Here is a 12,950-nt window from a genome sequence, read left to right as displayed (position 1 = left end):
AGTATTCCCAATAGTACTACGCATGATAACCTTGCAGCTGATCATATTTTTAATAACTGTAAAGACCCAGGACAGCCTGAGAAGACCTAAGAAAAAAAGAGCTATGAATGTCAGGAATTGCAAGAGTTTGTGGATCACAGCCACAGTTTTTCCAGACTGCAATTCTGACAGGCTAGACCTGACTTAGATAACTCTAACGTTTGGGGCTTTTGTTTTTGTTTTTAATTTTTAAGTACTTCTTTCAATTTGTAATATTTTTTTGCACTTTTGGGGTTCTGAATGATTAAGACAATATTGTATTAGATAGTACAATGTACTCATCTTTTTAAGAAATTATTGATGATGATGATGATGATTGTTATTTTGACTTGAAATAGAAGAAAGGAGAGGGAAAGAGAGAAGATAATTGCCACAATGTTAATAAGGAATAGATTCTGGCGAGAGAGAGACTTAAGAGAAACTAAGAAGATGGAAAAACTAGAGGCAAAAACAACACTCCATTTGGTTTCTGCAGCTTCTTTCATTTACAGAGCATCTCAGGAGCTAGAACTTGGCATGGTCAGACAGTACTGCCTGAGGGATGGCATAAGGAAAGGTAAGAGTATCAGCTATGCATTGCTCTCTAGGGCATTTCATCAACTCCAGGAGGTATACAGACCAGCAATGATGATATATATCTCAAAGCCAGAGGGGCTGTTTAACCCTTCAATTATTTTAATTTCTATTACAACATATTTTCTCCCCCACTCAACTAAGTACCTAATTCCACTGATGAAGCATTTAACTCACCAGCAACTAGAAAGCATTATTCAGTTTGATTAAAGACTATTTATGGAAACAACTTTTGTTTAAATAATTGATAGTGGTTTTTAATACTATCCTCTACAAAGTGGGGGGTGGGTAATTACCTTGATCTTCTCTCCATCTTGCTGAGGTTTCTTTTTAAACATCCTATGCTTTCTGAACAAAAGTCCTATTCAAAATAAAAAATAACAAGCACTTGTATAATTTTCACTGTTTCAGGCATCATCCTCAGTACTTTACATATAATAACCATTTAATCCTCTGAAAATTTTATAATCTAGGCATCATTATTATACTCTTTTTCACATCTGAGAAAACAGAGAAGTTAAAAAAAAAAAAAACTTGCTCAAGAATATAACAAGGAGCAAATTAGAAACAGACCGGGAATTTGAAAACTTAACACATGAGAGACTGGTCTCCTGCTTCCCTTCATTCCATCAACAAATGTACTGAGTGATGGTTCCACCTCCAATTATGAAGCAGGAAGTTATAAAAGCATTTAACTCTCACCATAACAAACAAAACCAACCAACTGAGGTACAAAATTTGTTTTACTGAACCCTCAGAAAGTGACATTTCAAAGAATCTCTAAATAAACTGAACTCCGGTGATAAACACTTCATAGGAGAGAAAACATACAAAGCTGCTCTCTTCCCTGGCTGACTAGCAGGAAAAAAATTTTCCCCATAAATAGGAAATCAGCAGAATCTTTAGCAAAATGTTAAGGCTTGGGTGTGGGCTGCCAGGATAGATTTGAAGGATTTCAACTCAGGATTTCAGCTTCTAGGAGCTGGGAGACAAACAAATGTTCCGGGAGAGCCTGTTCTGAGGAATCCTTGGAGGAAAGATCTTCCTGAGCAGAGCAGGACTGAAGAAGAACAAAGAAAACCCCCCAGAAACACAGAGTTGGAAGCCAAGCTGCAAGAACTAGGAAATCTTCATGTTTTAAAAATCTAGTAGTTGGGCAGAGAAGGATAGAGGTCTATGGATCAAACTAGTGCTCAAATCCTAAGCCTACCAGAGATAAATTCTAATTCCACTTTCAAAACATGAAAAACCGGAGTTCCCGGTGTGGATAAGTGGTTAACAAACTAGACTAGTGGAGTTTCCATCATGGTCAGTGGTTAGCAAACCTGAGTAGTATCCATCAGGCCTCAGGTTCAATCCCTGGCCTTGCTCAGTGGGTTGGCATTGCCATAACCTGTGGTGTAGGTTGTAGACACGGCTCAGATCCTGTGTTGCTGTGGCTGTGTAGACTAGCAGCTACAGCTTTGTTTCCACCCCTGGCCTGGGAACCTCCATATGCCCCAGGTGCAGCCTTAAAAAGACAAAAAAGAAAAGCCTGTGGTCAAACTAAAGTTGAAACAAAGTTCAAACATATCTCAGAGATCAAATTTCTTGAGCTCTCCACTCTTGATTTTTTTTCTAGAAATAAATATTTACATCCACTTCTACTGATTTTATACAACATGTTTTTAATGACATAAAATTTATGACAAAGAAGCAAGAAAATGTAGGTCACGGTCATGGGGGAATATATGAAGAAGGCAGACCCAGAGATGGTCCAGATGTGGAATTATCAGTCAGAGATTTAAAAAAATAAAATAATTAAAAATTAAAAATCTATAGATCTAGTAGAAAAAGTAGGCAACATTAATGAAGAGCTGGGGAATTTTAGTAGAGCTATGAATACTATATTAAACAAAAATCTATTGAAAGTTTCAGAAAAAAATCAATATCATAAATGAAGAGTTCATTAGATGGATTTAATAGCAGACTGGAATCAAAAAAGAAAATAAGTATCCTTGAAGACAGATCAACAGCACACCTGTTGCTACTTGCATGCTCCTTAAGTAAAGGCTTCCTACCTCTTTTGTGAAACAGCAGCTGAGAAGAATTCAGCACTTGTCAAAGAAAAGCCCAAGGAAGGAGTTAAGGCTGAGAACAATAATCAAACTAATCTGAAGATGGCAGGGATGGTTCTGTGGTGCAGTTTAAGATTAAGAGACAAACAACACTTAGTAAACTAATGAAAGCCTACTGTGAATGACAAGAGTTTGTCAAGGAGGAAAATCTGATTCCAAACTGATAGTCAGCCAATCAATGAAACAGACACACCAGCAGAGTTGGAAATAAAAGATGAAGATGCAATCGATGTATTCTGACAGCAGATAGGAAGTATTTACTAAGAGAAGAACCTGCTACTTCACTCTAGAACTTGTTCCTCCAGACCATGAAGTCATTCTCAATTAGAAAACCCAGTTTGGTCCTATTACATCCTCACTAATGCAGTACAGTTTTCTCTATTCTTTCATTTTCCTCTTCCCCAGTTCTTTATTGTACATAAAGTTACTGGTGTACATACTTGAGAATACTGCATTTAAAAAAAAAAAAAACCTAAATGGCATACTTTGTTCAATATCAAATGTGGATAGGATGGGGGGAAATACTAATTCTGTGAAGATACTTCCCTTTCTCCACCAGTGGCATGTTTATTCAGCTCTTATCTTTATATTCCAGTAAGTTATTCTGCACTCGCTGTGTAATTAAAAATACAACAAAAATCTTTGCATGCTTTGTGCAACTGGAGAATATTAATGTTTTTCATTTATCACTGTAAAACTAAGGACAATATTATACCTTTTTTTTGCATGTAGAGGAATCTGCCTTTAAAAAGGGATAAATTAAAAGAAATGAATCAAAATTTTCCCAAGTCAAGCATCTTGTTGTTTAAATAAGCTTCTTATTTAAATTGAAAAAAAGTGTCAATAGAAGGCATCTAAACTGAAGCAAAAATAATGGACAAAAAAATACAAAAGAGTTTGAGATCTGTGGGACAATATCAAACCAGCCATCAGTGTAAAAGAGAAAACAGAAAATAGAGTAGAAAAATATTTAAAGAAACATGGCAGAGAATGAATCAAATGATTGAAAGACATTAACACACATATCCAAGGTACTCAGTGTACCCCAGGCAGATTACTATAAAGCAAAATACTTACACAAGGTCTTGACAGTCAAATTATGGAAAACAAAATATAAAGAAAATAATTCAAAAGCAGTCAGTAACAATAGATACATTACCTACAATGGAAGAACTATATTATGATGGCTGATTTCCAATTAAAATAAATTTAACAATAAATTATTGTGCAAAGCACTAACAAAAAGTGCTTAAAAATCAACCTAAGAGTATAATACATAGGTCTATCTATCTATCTCTCCTTTAAAAAAAAGAGGGTAAATAAAGTCATTTCAAAGAACAAAAGTTTAGGAAATTTGCCTCTGACAACACTGTACTATAGGACATGTTACAAGTAGTTGTTCAGGCTGAAGAGAAATGATACCTTATGGAACCCCAGATCTGGAGGATGAATGACAGGCAAGGAAGAAAGTAAGTATCTGGGAAAATATAAAGCAATTCTCAATCTACATCTACATTTATATCCATATGTATCTTTAAAAGACTACAGAGCATTTAAAAGAAAAGTAATAGCAATGTGTTGAATGTATCAAGGGTTTTTAGCAAATGTAGAACTAAAATGTAAGAAACAAAGTGCTAGAGGGCAAGAAGGCAAAAAAATATATGCTGTTTGTGATGTAGCATATTATTTGAAGGTAGGCTATAATGAATCTAAGATTCATATTGTAATCTTTAAATATATACTGTCCAATAGGGTAGTTGGTAGCTACACGTCAGTATTTAAATTTAGGTAGAACATAATCTAAATTAAATTAAATTAAAAACTCAATTCTTAAATTACACTTGCCACATTACAAGTGTTAAAGAGCTTCATATGTTGTGTTTACCATACTGAGTTGAACATATAGAATTATTTCCATTATTGAAGAAAGATATTTGAGATGACACTGCTCTAGACAAATCACTAAAATATAACACAAACACCTATGTCTAGATATTTAAAACAAGAGAAAAAATTGAACACGAAAAATTGTGATTTACCTCAAAGAAGGCAGAAAAGAAAAACGAGGAAATAAATAACACATGGGATAAATAAAAACCAAAATTAAGTCAGGAGATTTAAACTGAACTATATTAATCATTATATCAAATGTTAATGATATAACAACCCCATTATAAAATTGTATAAAGAAAAAGACACATTTCTATAGATTTTGTGTAAGGTCAGTGAAGTTGGAAGTAAATGTGTAAAAATTTATACCATTTAAACACTGAGATTAAGAAATCTTATTTTTCAGATTAAGATTTGTGTTAAATATACCATTTAAACACTAAGACTGAGAAAACTGTGCAGCTGTCTTAATATCAGATTAAGTTGGCTTCACGGGAAAGATTATTACTAGAGAAACAGAGGAACATTTCACAATTATAAAAGAGCTGATTAATCAGGAAGTCATAACAATTCTAAATGTGTATGCAACAAAAAATAGTACTTCAGAATACGTGAAACAAAACCTGATTAAATGTAAAAGTAGATAAACCCATATGTGTAATCAGATTTTACATAACCATTATCCAATAACTGTCTATACATAATTCTACCCCGAGAGCTATACACAGTCTTTACATGTACACATGAATCATTCACCAAAATAGACTGTCTACTGGGCCATAAAAAGGTCTCAAAATATTAAAGAATAAAATCATAATTTTAATTATATTGTCTGAATATAATAATTCTCCAGAGAACATTTTCTGGATACAATGTTATCAAATGAGGAATTAATTTTTAAAAAGCTATATAGAAAATCCCAAAATATCCAGGATTTAAAAAGCCACTTCTAAATAACCCATGGATCAAAAAAGGAATCGCAAGAAAAATTAGAAAATATATTACAAAATGAATTATAATAAAGACACAATATATCAAAATCTGTCTGATTCAGCTAAAAGCTGCACTAGAGGAACACTTACAGTTGAAAATACAAATGATTTAAAATAAATGATCAAGGAGTTCCCACTGTGGTGCAGTGGGTTAGGAATCCGACTACAGTGGTTTGCGTCACTGCAGAGATGTGGGTTCAATCCCCGGCCTAGCTCAGTGGGTTAAAGGAGAAATTCCATATGCCTTGGGTGTGGCTAGAAAATAAATAAATAAAGTAAAATAAAATAAAATAAATGATCAAAACTCCTACTTTAGAAGATAAACAAAATAAATTAAGCCCAAGTAAATAGTAGAAAAGAAATAATGAAGGCAAAGGCCAGAATCAATATAAAACAAAAAGCAGATAATAAAAATGTCAAAGTTGGAATCATTAAAAAGACTAATAAACTTGACAAATTTCCAGAAAATAAGAACAAAAAGGGGACTTCATTATAGATTCTACAGAAAGTAAAAGGATAAACAAAAACTTTATGGCATTAAATTCTGTAAGTTAGTTAAGTAATATACTTAACTGGCATAATAAGAAATAGGCAATTTAAACAGTTCTGTAAATAAAAAATAATTTGAGCTCATGGTCAAAGGCACTCGACTCAGATGGCTTCATTTAAAATTTTATCAAGTATTTAAGTAAGAAATAATGCCATTTCCAAATAAATTCTCTCAGAAAATGAAGGAAGACAATACACTATTCAACCAATATAACTTGACACCAAAACTTAGCAAATATATTATAAAGAAAAAACTATAGACTGATGCCTATTACGACTACAGATGCAAAATTCTTAAAAACATCATAAACAAACTGAACACACACAGTGATACAGAGTGATGCATCTTGAGCAGATGGATTTTAATCTTAGGTATGCAAATGCAGTCCAACATTTCTTTTTCAAAAACCAATTAATATAATTCACTATACAGAGTAACGAAAAATATGTAGTCATCTAAATTGACGTAGAAAATGTCATTTGACAAAACCGAATATACATTCAATAAAAACTGAGCAAATTTACTGAATTTAAATCAACTTACTGATTTACTTTGCTGTGCACCTGATACTAACACAATTTTGTAAGTCAACTATATTCCAATAATTTTTTTTTTGTCTTTTTGCCATTTTCTTGGGCCGCTCCCGGGGCATATGGAGATTCCCAGGCTAGGGGTCCAATCGGAGCTGTAGATGCTGGCCTACGCCAGAGCCACAGCAACATGGGATCCGAATCGCGTCTGCAACCTACTCCACAGCTCACAGCAACGCCAGATCCTTAACCCACTGAGGAAGGCCAGGGATCCAATCCGCAACCTCATGGTTCCTAGTCGGATTCATTAGCCACTGAGCCACGACGGGAACTCCTATTCCAATAATATTTTTTAAAAATTCAGCAAATTAGTAATAGAAGGAAAGCTCAACTTGATAAAAGACGTCTAAAATAATTCTATAGCTAATATTATCCCTAATTGCAAAATTTTATATGCTTTCTTCATATTCTTCCAAAGAAGAATGTGCTGTCATTATTTCTATTTAATATTTTCCTGGATTTCTCTCCTATGCAATAAAAAAGGAAAAATAAATAAAAGCTTGAAGATCTAAAAGAAAGAAAACTGTGGTATGTGCAAATAAATAATTATATATGTAGAAAACTCCACAGAATCTACAAAAAGGGACTAAAACTACTAAGGAAATTTAGTGAAATTGAAGGATTCAAAGTCAATTAACAAAAACCACGTGTTTCTATATATGGCAATAAAAAAATAGAAGATATACTTTATAATATTATCAAAAATATTATGCACATACATAGAAGTAAAATACATTGAAAAATATGCAAGACGTCCACAATGAAACTATAAACCTTTGGTGAGAAATTTAAGAGTCCCATAGAAATGGGGAGCTATAACCTATGCTCACTGACAGAACTTGGCATCTTCAGGATTTTTTTTCTCCCCTAACTGATCTACAGATTTAATACCTATCAAGTTTCCAACAGGCCATTATGAAGAATCTGGCAAGCTAATTCTAAAATCTGAATAGAAATAAGAAGGATCTAGTATAGTCAAAACAATCTTTTAATTACAGTTTTATCCAGATATATCCCAGGTGTGAGGTTGCTAGATCATATGGTAGTTCTTTTCTTTTATTTTATTTTATTTTTTGGTCTTTTCAGGGCTGCACCCGTGGCATTTGGAGGTTCCCAGGCTAGGGGTCCAATCGGAGCTGTGGCCACTGGCCTACACCACAGCCACAGCAATGCAGGACCCAAACTGTATCTGCAACCTACACCACAGCTCACCCCAACGCCGGATCCTTAACCTACTCACTGAGTAACGCCAGGGATCGAACCCACAACCTCATGGTTCCTAATCGGATTTGTTAACCACTGCGTCACCAAAGGAACTCCAATCATATGGTAGTTCTATATCTAGTTTTTTAAGGAAACTCCATACTGTTTTCCACAGTGGTTGTACTGTTTTGTATAGTGGTTTTACCAGCTTACATTCCCACCAATAGTGTAGAAGGATTCCCTTTTCTCCACACCCTCTCCAGCATCTACTGTTTGTAGACTTTTTCATAATGGCCATTCTGACTGGTGTGTGGTGATACCTCACTATAGTTTTGATTTGCATTTCTCTAATAATTAATTTATGTTGAGGATGTTGAGCATCTTTACATGTGCTTTTTAGCCATCTGTCTTCTTGGAAGAAATGTCTGTTTATATCTTCTCACCATTTTTTAACTTTTTTTTTTTTTAACATATAAAGCCCTGTTAGACGTTTGTAATTTTGGAGATTAGTGCCTTGTTAGTCACCTCATTTGCAAATATTTTCTCCCATTCTGTGGGCTGTCTTTTTGTTTTGTTAATGGTTTCCTTTGCTGTTCAAAAGCTTTAAATAGGTCTGTTTGTTTTGTTTTTGCTTTTATTGTCATTACTCTAGGAGGTGGATCAGAAAAGATATTGCTGTGATTTATGTCAAAGAGTGTTCTGCCCATATTTACCTCCAGGAGTTTTATAGCATCTGGTCTAACACTAAGGTTTTTAATATATTTTGAATTTATTTTTGTGTGTGGTGTTAAAGAGTGTTCTCATTTTATTTTTATACTTGTAATTGTCCAGTTTTCCCATAACTAATTATTGAAGAGACTGTATTTTCTTCAATGTATATTTTTGCTTCTTTCTACATAGATTAGTTGACCATATGTGCATAGATTTATTTCTGGACTTCTTATCCTGTTCCAGTGATGTATATGTCTGTTTTTGTGAAAGTACCATACTGTTTTGATGACTGTAGCTTTGTAGTATATGCTTAAGTCAGGGATTCTGATTCTATCAGTTGCACTTTTTTCTTTTTCAAGATTGCTTTAACTATTTGGGCTCTTCTGTTTCTCCACACAAATTTTTAAATTTTCAGTTCTTCACTATTACCAATAGTGAAAAATACTATTGATAATTTAAAAAGGATCACATTAAATCTATAGATTGCCTTGGGTAGTATAGTCATTTTGATGATACTGATTATTCCAAAACAAAAACACGGTATATCTTGAGGCTGGAGGAATCAGGCACTCTGGCTTCAGACTATACTACAAAGCTACTGTCATCAAAATAATATGGTACTGGCACAAAGACAGAAATATAGATCAGTGGGACAGGATAGAAAGCCCAGAGTTAAATTTAACAAATCTACAGTCAACTAATCTATGACAAAGGAGGCAAGTATACAATGGAGAAAAGACAGTCCCTTCAATAAGTGGTGCTGGAAAAACTGGACAGCTACATCTAAAAGAATGAAATTAGAACACTTCCTATACACAAAAATAAACTCAAAATGGATTAAAGACCTAAATATAAGACCAGATACTATAAAACTCTTAGAGGGAAACATAGGCCAACGCTCTCCGACATAAACCACAGCAATATCTTCTCAGATCCACCTCTTAGAGTGATGACAATAAAAACAAAAATAAACAAATGAGACTTAGTTAAACTTAGAAGTTTCTGCACAGCAAAGGAAACCTAAACAAAACAAAAAGAAAACCCACAGAATGTAAGAAAATATTTGCAAATGAAGCAAATTGCAAGGGATTCATCTCCAAAATTTATAAACACCTTCTGCAGCTCCATACCAAAAAAAAAAAAGAAAAAAAAAAATCAAAAAATGGTAGAAAATCTAAACAGACAATTCTCTAAAGAAGACATACAGATGGCCAAAAAAACACATGAAAAGTTGTTCAACATCACTCATTATTGGAGAAATGCAAATCAAAACCACTATGAGGAACCGCCTTACACCAGCCAGAATGGCCATCATCAAAAAGCCTATAAACAATAAATTCTGGAGAGCATGGGGAGAAAAGGGAACCCTGTTATACTGTTGGTGGGAATGTACATTGGTGTAACCACTGTAGAAAACAGTATGGAGATTTCTCAGAAAACTAAAAATAGAATTACCATTTGATCCAGCAACCCCACTCCTGGGCATCTATCCAGAGAAAACCATAATTTGAAATGATACATGTACCCCAATGTTCACTGCAGAACTATATACAATAGCCAAGACATGGAAACAGCCTAAATGTCCTTTGACAGAGGAGTGGATAAAGAATATGTGGTACATATACACTTGGAATATTACTCAGCCATTAAATGGAAAGAAATAATGGCGTTTGCAGCAACATGGATGGGCCTAAAAATTATCATGCTAAATGAAGTTAGTCAGACAGTGAGACACCAACATCATATGCTATCGCTTACATGCGGAATCTAGACAAAGGACACAATGAACTTCTTTGCAGAACAGATACTGACTCACAGACCTTGAAGAACTTACGATTTCTAAATGAGACAGGCTGGAGGGTGGGAGGATGTACTGAGAGTTTGGAATGGAAATGCTATAATATTGGGTTGTGATGATTCGTTGTACAACTATAAATGTAATAAAATTCATTGAGTAATTAAAAAAAAAGAACATGGTATATCTTTCCATTTGTTTGTGACATCTTCAATTTCTTTCAACAGTGTTTTGGTTTTCAGAGTAAAGGTCTTTTGCCTCCTTAGGTAGGTTTATTCCTACATATTTTATTCTTTTTGCTGTGATGGTAAATGGGATTATTTCCTTAATTTCTCTTTCTAATCCTTTGTTGTTAGTATACAGGAATGCCAGAGACGTCTGTGTATTAATTTTGTATCCTGCAACACCACAATGTCCACTGTAGCACTATTTACAATAGCCAAGATATGGAAGCATGCGCACACACACACACACACACACACACACACACACACACACAATGGAATATTACTTGGCCATAAAAAAGCATGAACTAATGCCATTTGCAGCAACATGAATGGATGCAAAAATTATCATAGTAAGTGAAGTAAGTCAGAAAGAGAAAGAAAAAGGTCATGTGAGGTCACAAATACGTGGACTCTAATAAAAATGATATAATAGAATTTACAAAACAGAAACAGACTCAAACCAGACTCAAATATTTTAAAAACAAACTTATGTTTACCAAAGGGGAAACATTAGGAGACAGGGATAAATTAAGGGGTTGGGATTCAATGAGAAATATTTATCTATGTTACATATAGAATAGACAGTTAAAGGGGACATACTGTGTAGCACAGAGTAATTTACTCATTACTTTGTGGTAACCTATATGGGAAAAGAATCTGAAAAGGAATGGATATATGCATATATAACTGACTTGCTTTGCTGTACACCTGAAAATAACATAACTTTCAAAGTCAACTATAGTCCAATAAAATTTAAAAAAACAAAAACAAAACAAAATAAAAAACAATCTTTTAAAGAAAAGTGAGAGAACTTGACACTATCTACTTCAAGATTTACTGTAAAGCTACAGTAAGCAATGTGGTGCAATCATGGACTTACAGTTACACTATACAGATCAATGGAAATGAACAGAGTCCAGAAAGAGACTCACAATATAAAGTCAACTGATCTTCAGATAAGGCACCAAGTACATTCAATGGAGGAAAATCTTTTTAACAAATGATGTTGAAATAACTCAACCTTTATACCCTATAAACAAAATATTAATTTGCGAATAAATCTTAGACTTAAATTTATAAAGCACAGGAGAAGACAAATAATAGTATCTTTGTAACCTTGGGAGTAGGCAAAGATGTTTCCAATAGGGCAAAAAAATTAGTTCTTCTAAAAGGAAAAAATGGTAAACTGAATTTCATCAAAAGTCACATATCATTAAAAGGAATGCTAAAAAAATGAATAAGCAGGAGCTCCCGCCATGGCACAGCAGAAACGAATCTGACTAGGAATCATGAGGTTTCGGGTTCGATCCCCTGGCCTCACTCAGTGGATTAAGGATCCAGTGTTGCCATGAGCTGTGGTGTAGGCCACAGATACAGCTCAGACCTGGCATTGCTGTGGCTGTGGTGTAGGCCAGCAGCTACAGCTCTGTTTAAACTCCTAGGCTCCATATGCCGCAAGGCGGCCCTAAAAAGACAAAAGACAAGAAAAAAAACTAAAAAACAAAAAAGAATAAGCAAAAAAAAGATTGAAAGTTTTCATAATATACGTATTTGGCAAAGAACACATAATTAGAATATATAGATAACTCTTATAAAGCAATAATTAAAAGGTAATCAATTACAAAATGGATAATGACCTGAAAAAATACTTCCCAAAGAAGAAATCCAAATAACCAGTAAGTAAAATGACCCACAAAATTGTAAAATAATGTACATAGCAACTTTTATTCTCATAATTACACAAATTTCCATCAACAGGAGAATGAATAGACAGAATGTATTATTATCATGCAATAAAATACTACTATATAAGATAAAAGAAGAACCTACTGATATATGCAACATCATGAATAAATTTTAAAAACATTATGAGGGATAAAAAATATACTGACTCAATTATTTGATTTACATAATTTCTAAGAGAAAATAAAACTAATCTATTTCAATGGAAATCAGAAAGTGGTCATTTCTGTTGGTGGACAGAATGTAGGGAGGTTGACTATAAAATGGCCTGAGAAAGATTTCTAGAGTTGTATAAATGACATCATTAAGAAAAAGAATAAACAAGGAGTTCCCGTTGTAGCTCAGCAGGCTACAAACCAGACTAATATTCACGAGGATGCAGGTTCGATCCCTGTCCTAGCTCAGTGAGTTAAGGATCCAGCGTTGCTGTGAGCTGTGGTGTACGTTGCAGCTTAGATCCCACACTGCCATGGCTGTGGTGTAGGCCAGAAGCTATAGCTCTGATTCGACCCTAGCCTTG

At 34.0% G+C, this 12,950-nt stretch overlaps 1 pseudogene; it reads left to right on the top strand.

The window, feature by feature from the left end:
• Positions 1–414: 414 nt before the first annotated feature.
• Positions 415–2,993, top strand: LOC110256343 (small ubiquitin-related modifier 2 pseudogene; annotated as a pseudogene).
• The last annotated feature ends 9,957 nt before the right edge of the window (positions 2,994–12,950 follow it).

Source organism: Sus scrofa, chromosome 13 (genome assembly GCF_054392235.1).
Source record: "Sus scrofa isolate SSC_HxYL_T2T_F1_AM1 chromosome 13, Sscrofa_HxYL_maternal_Yorkshire_Landrace_v2.0, whole genome shotgun sequence".
Lineage (NCBI taxonomy): Eukaryota > Metazoa > Chordata > Mammalia > Artiodactyla > Suidae > Sus > Sus scrofa.
This window is presented reverse-complemented; position numbering and strand designations above follow the sequence as displayed.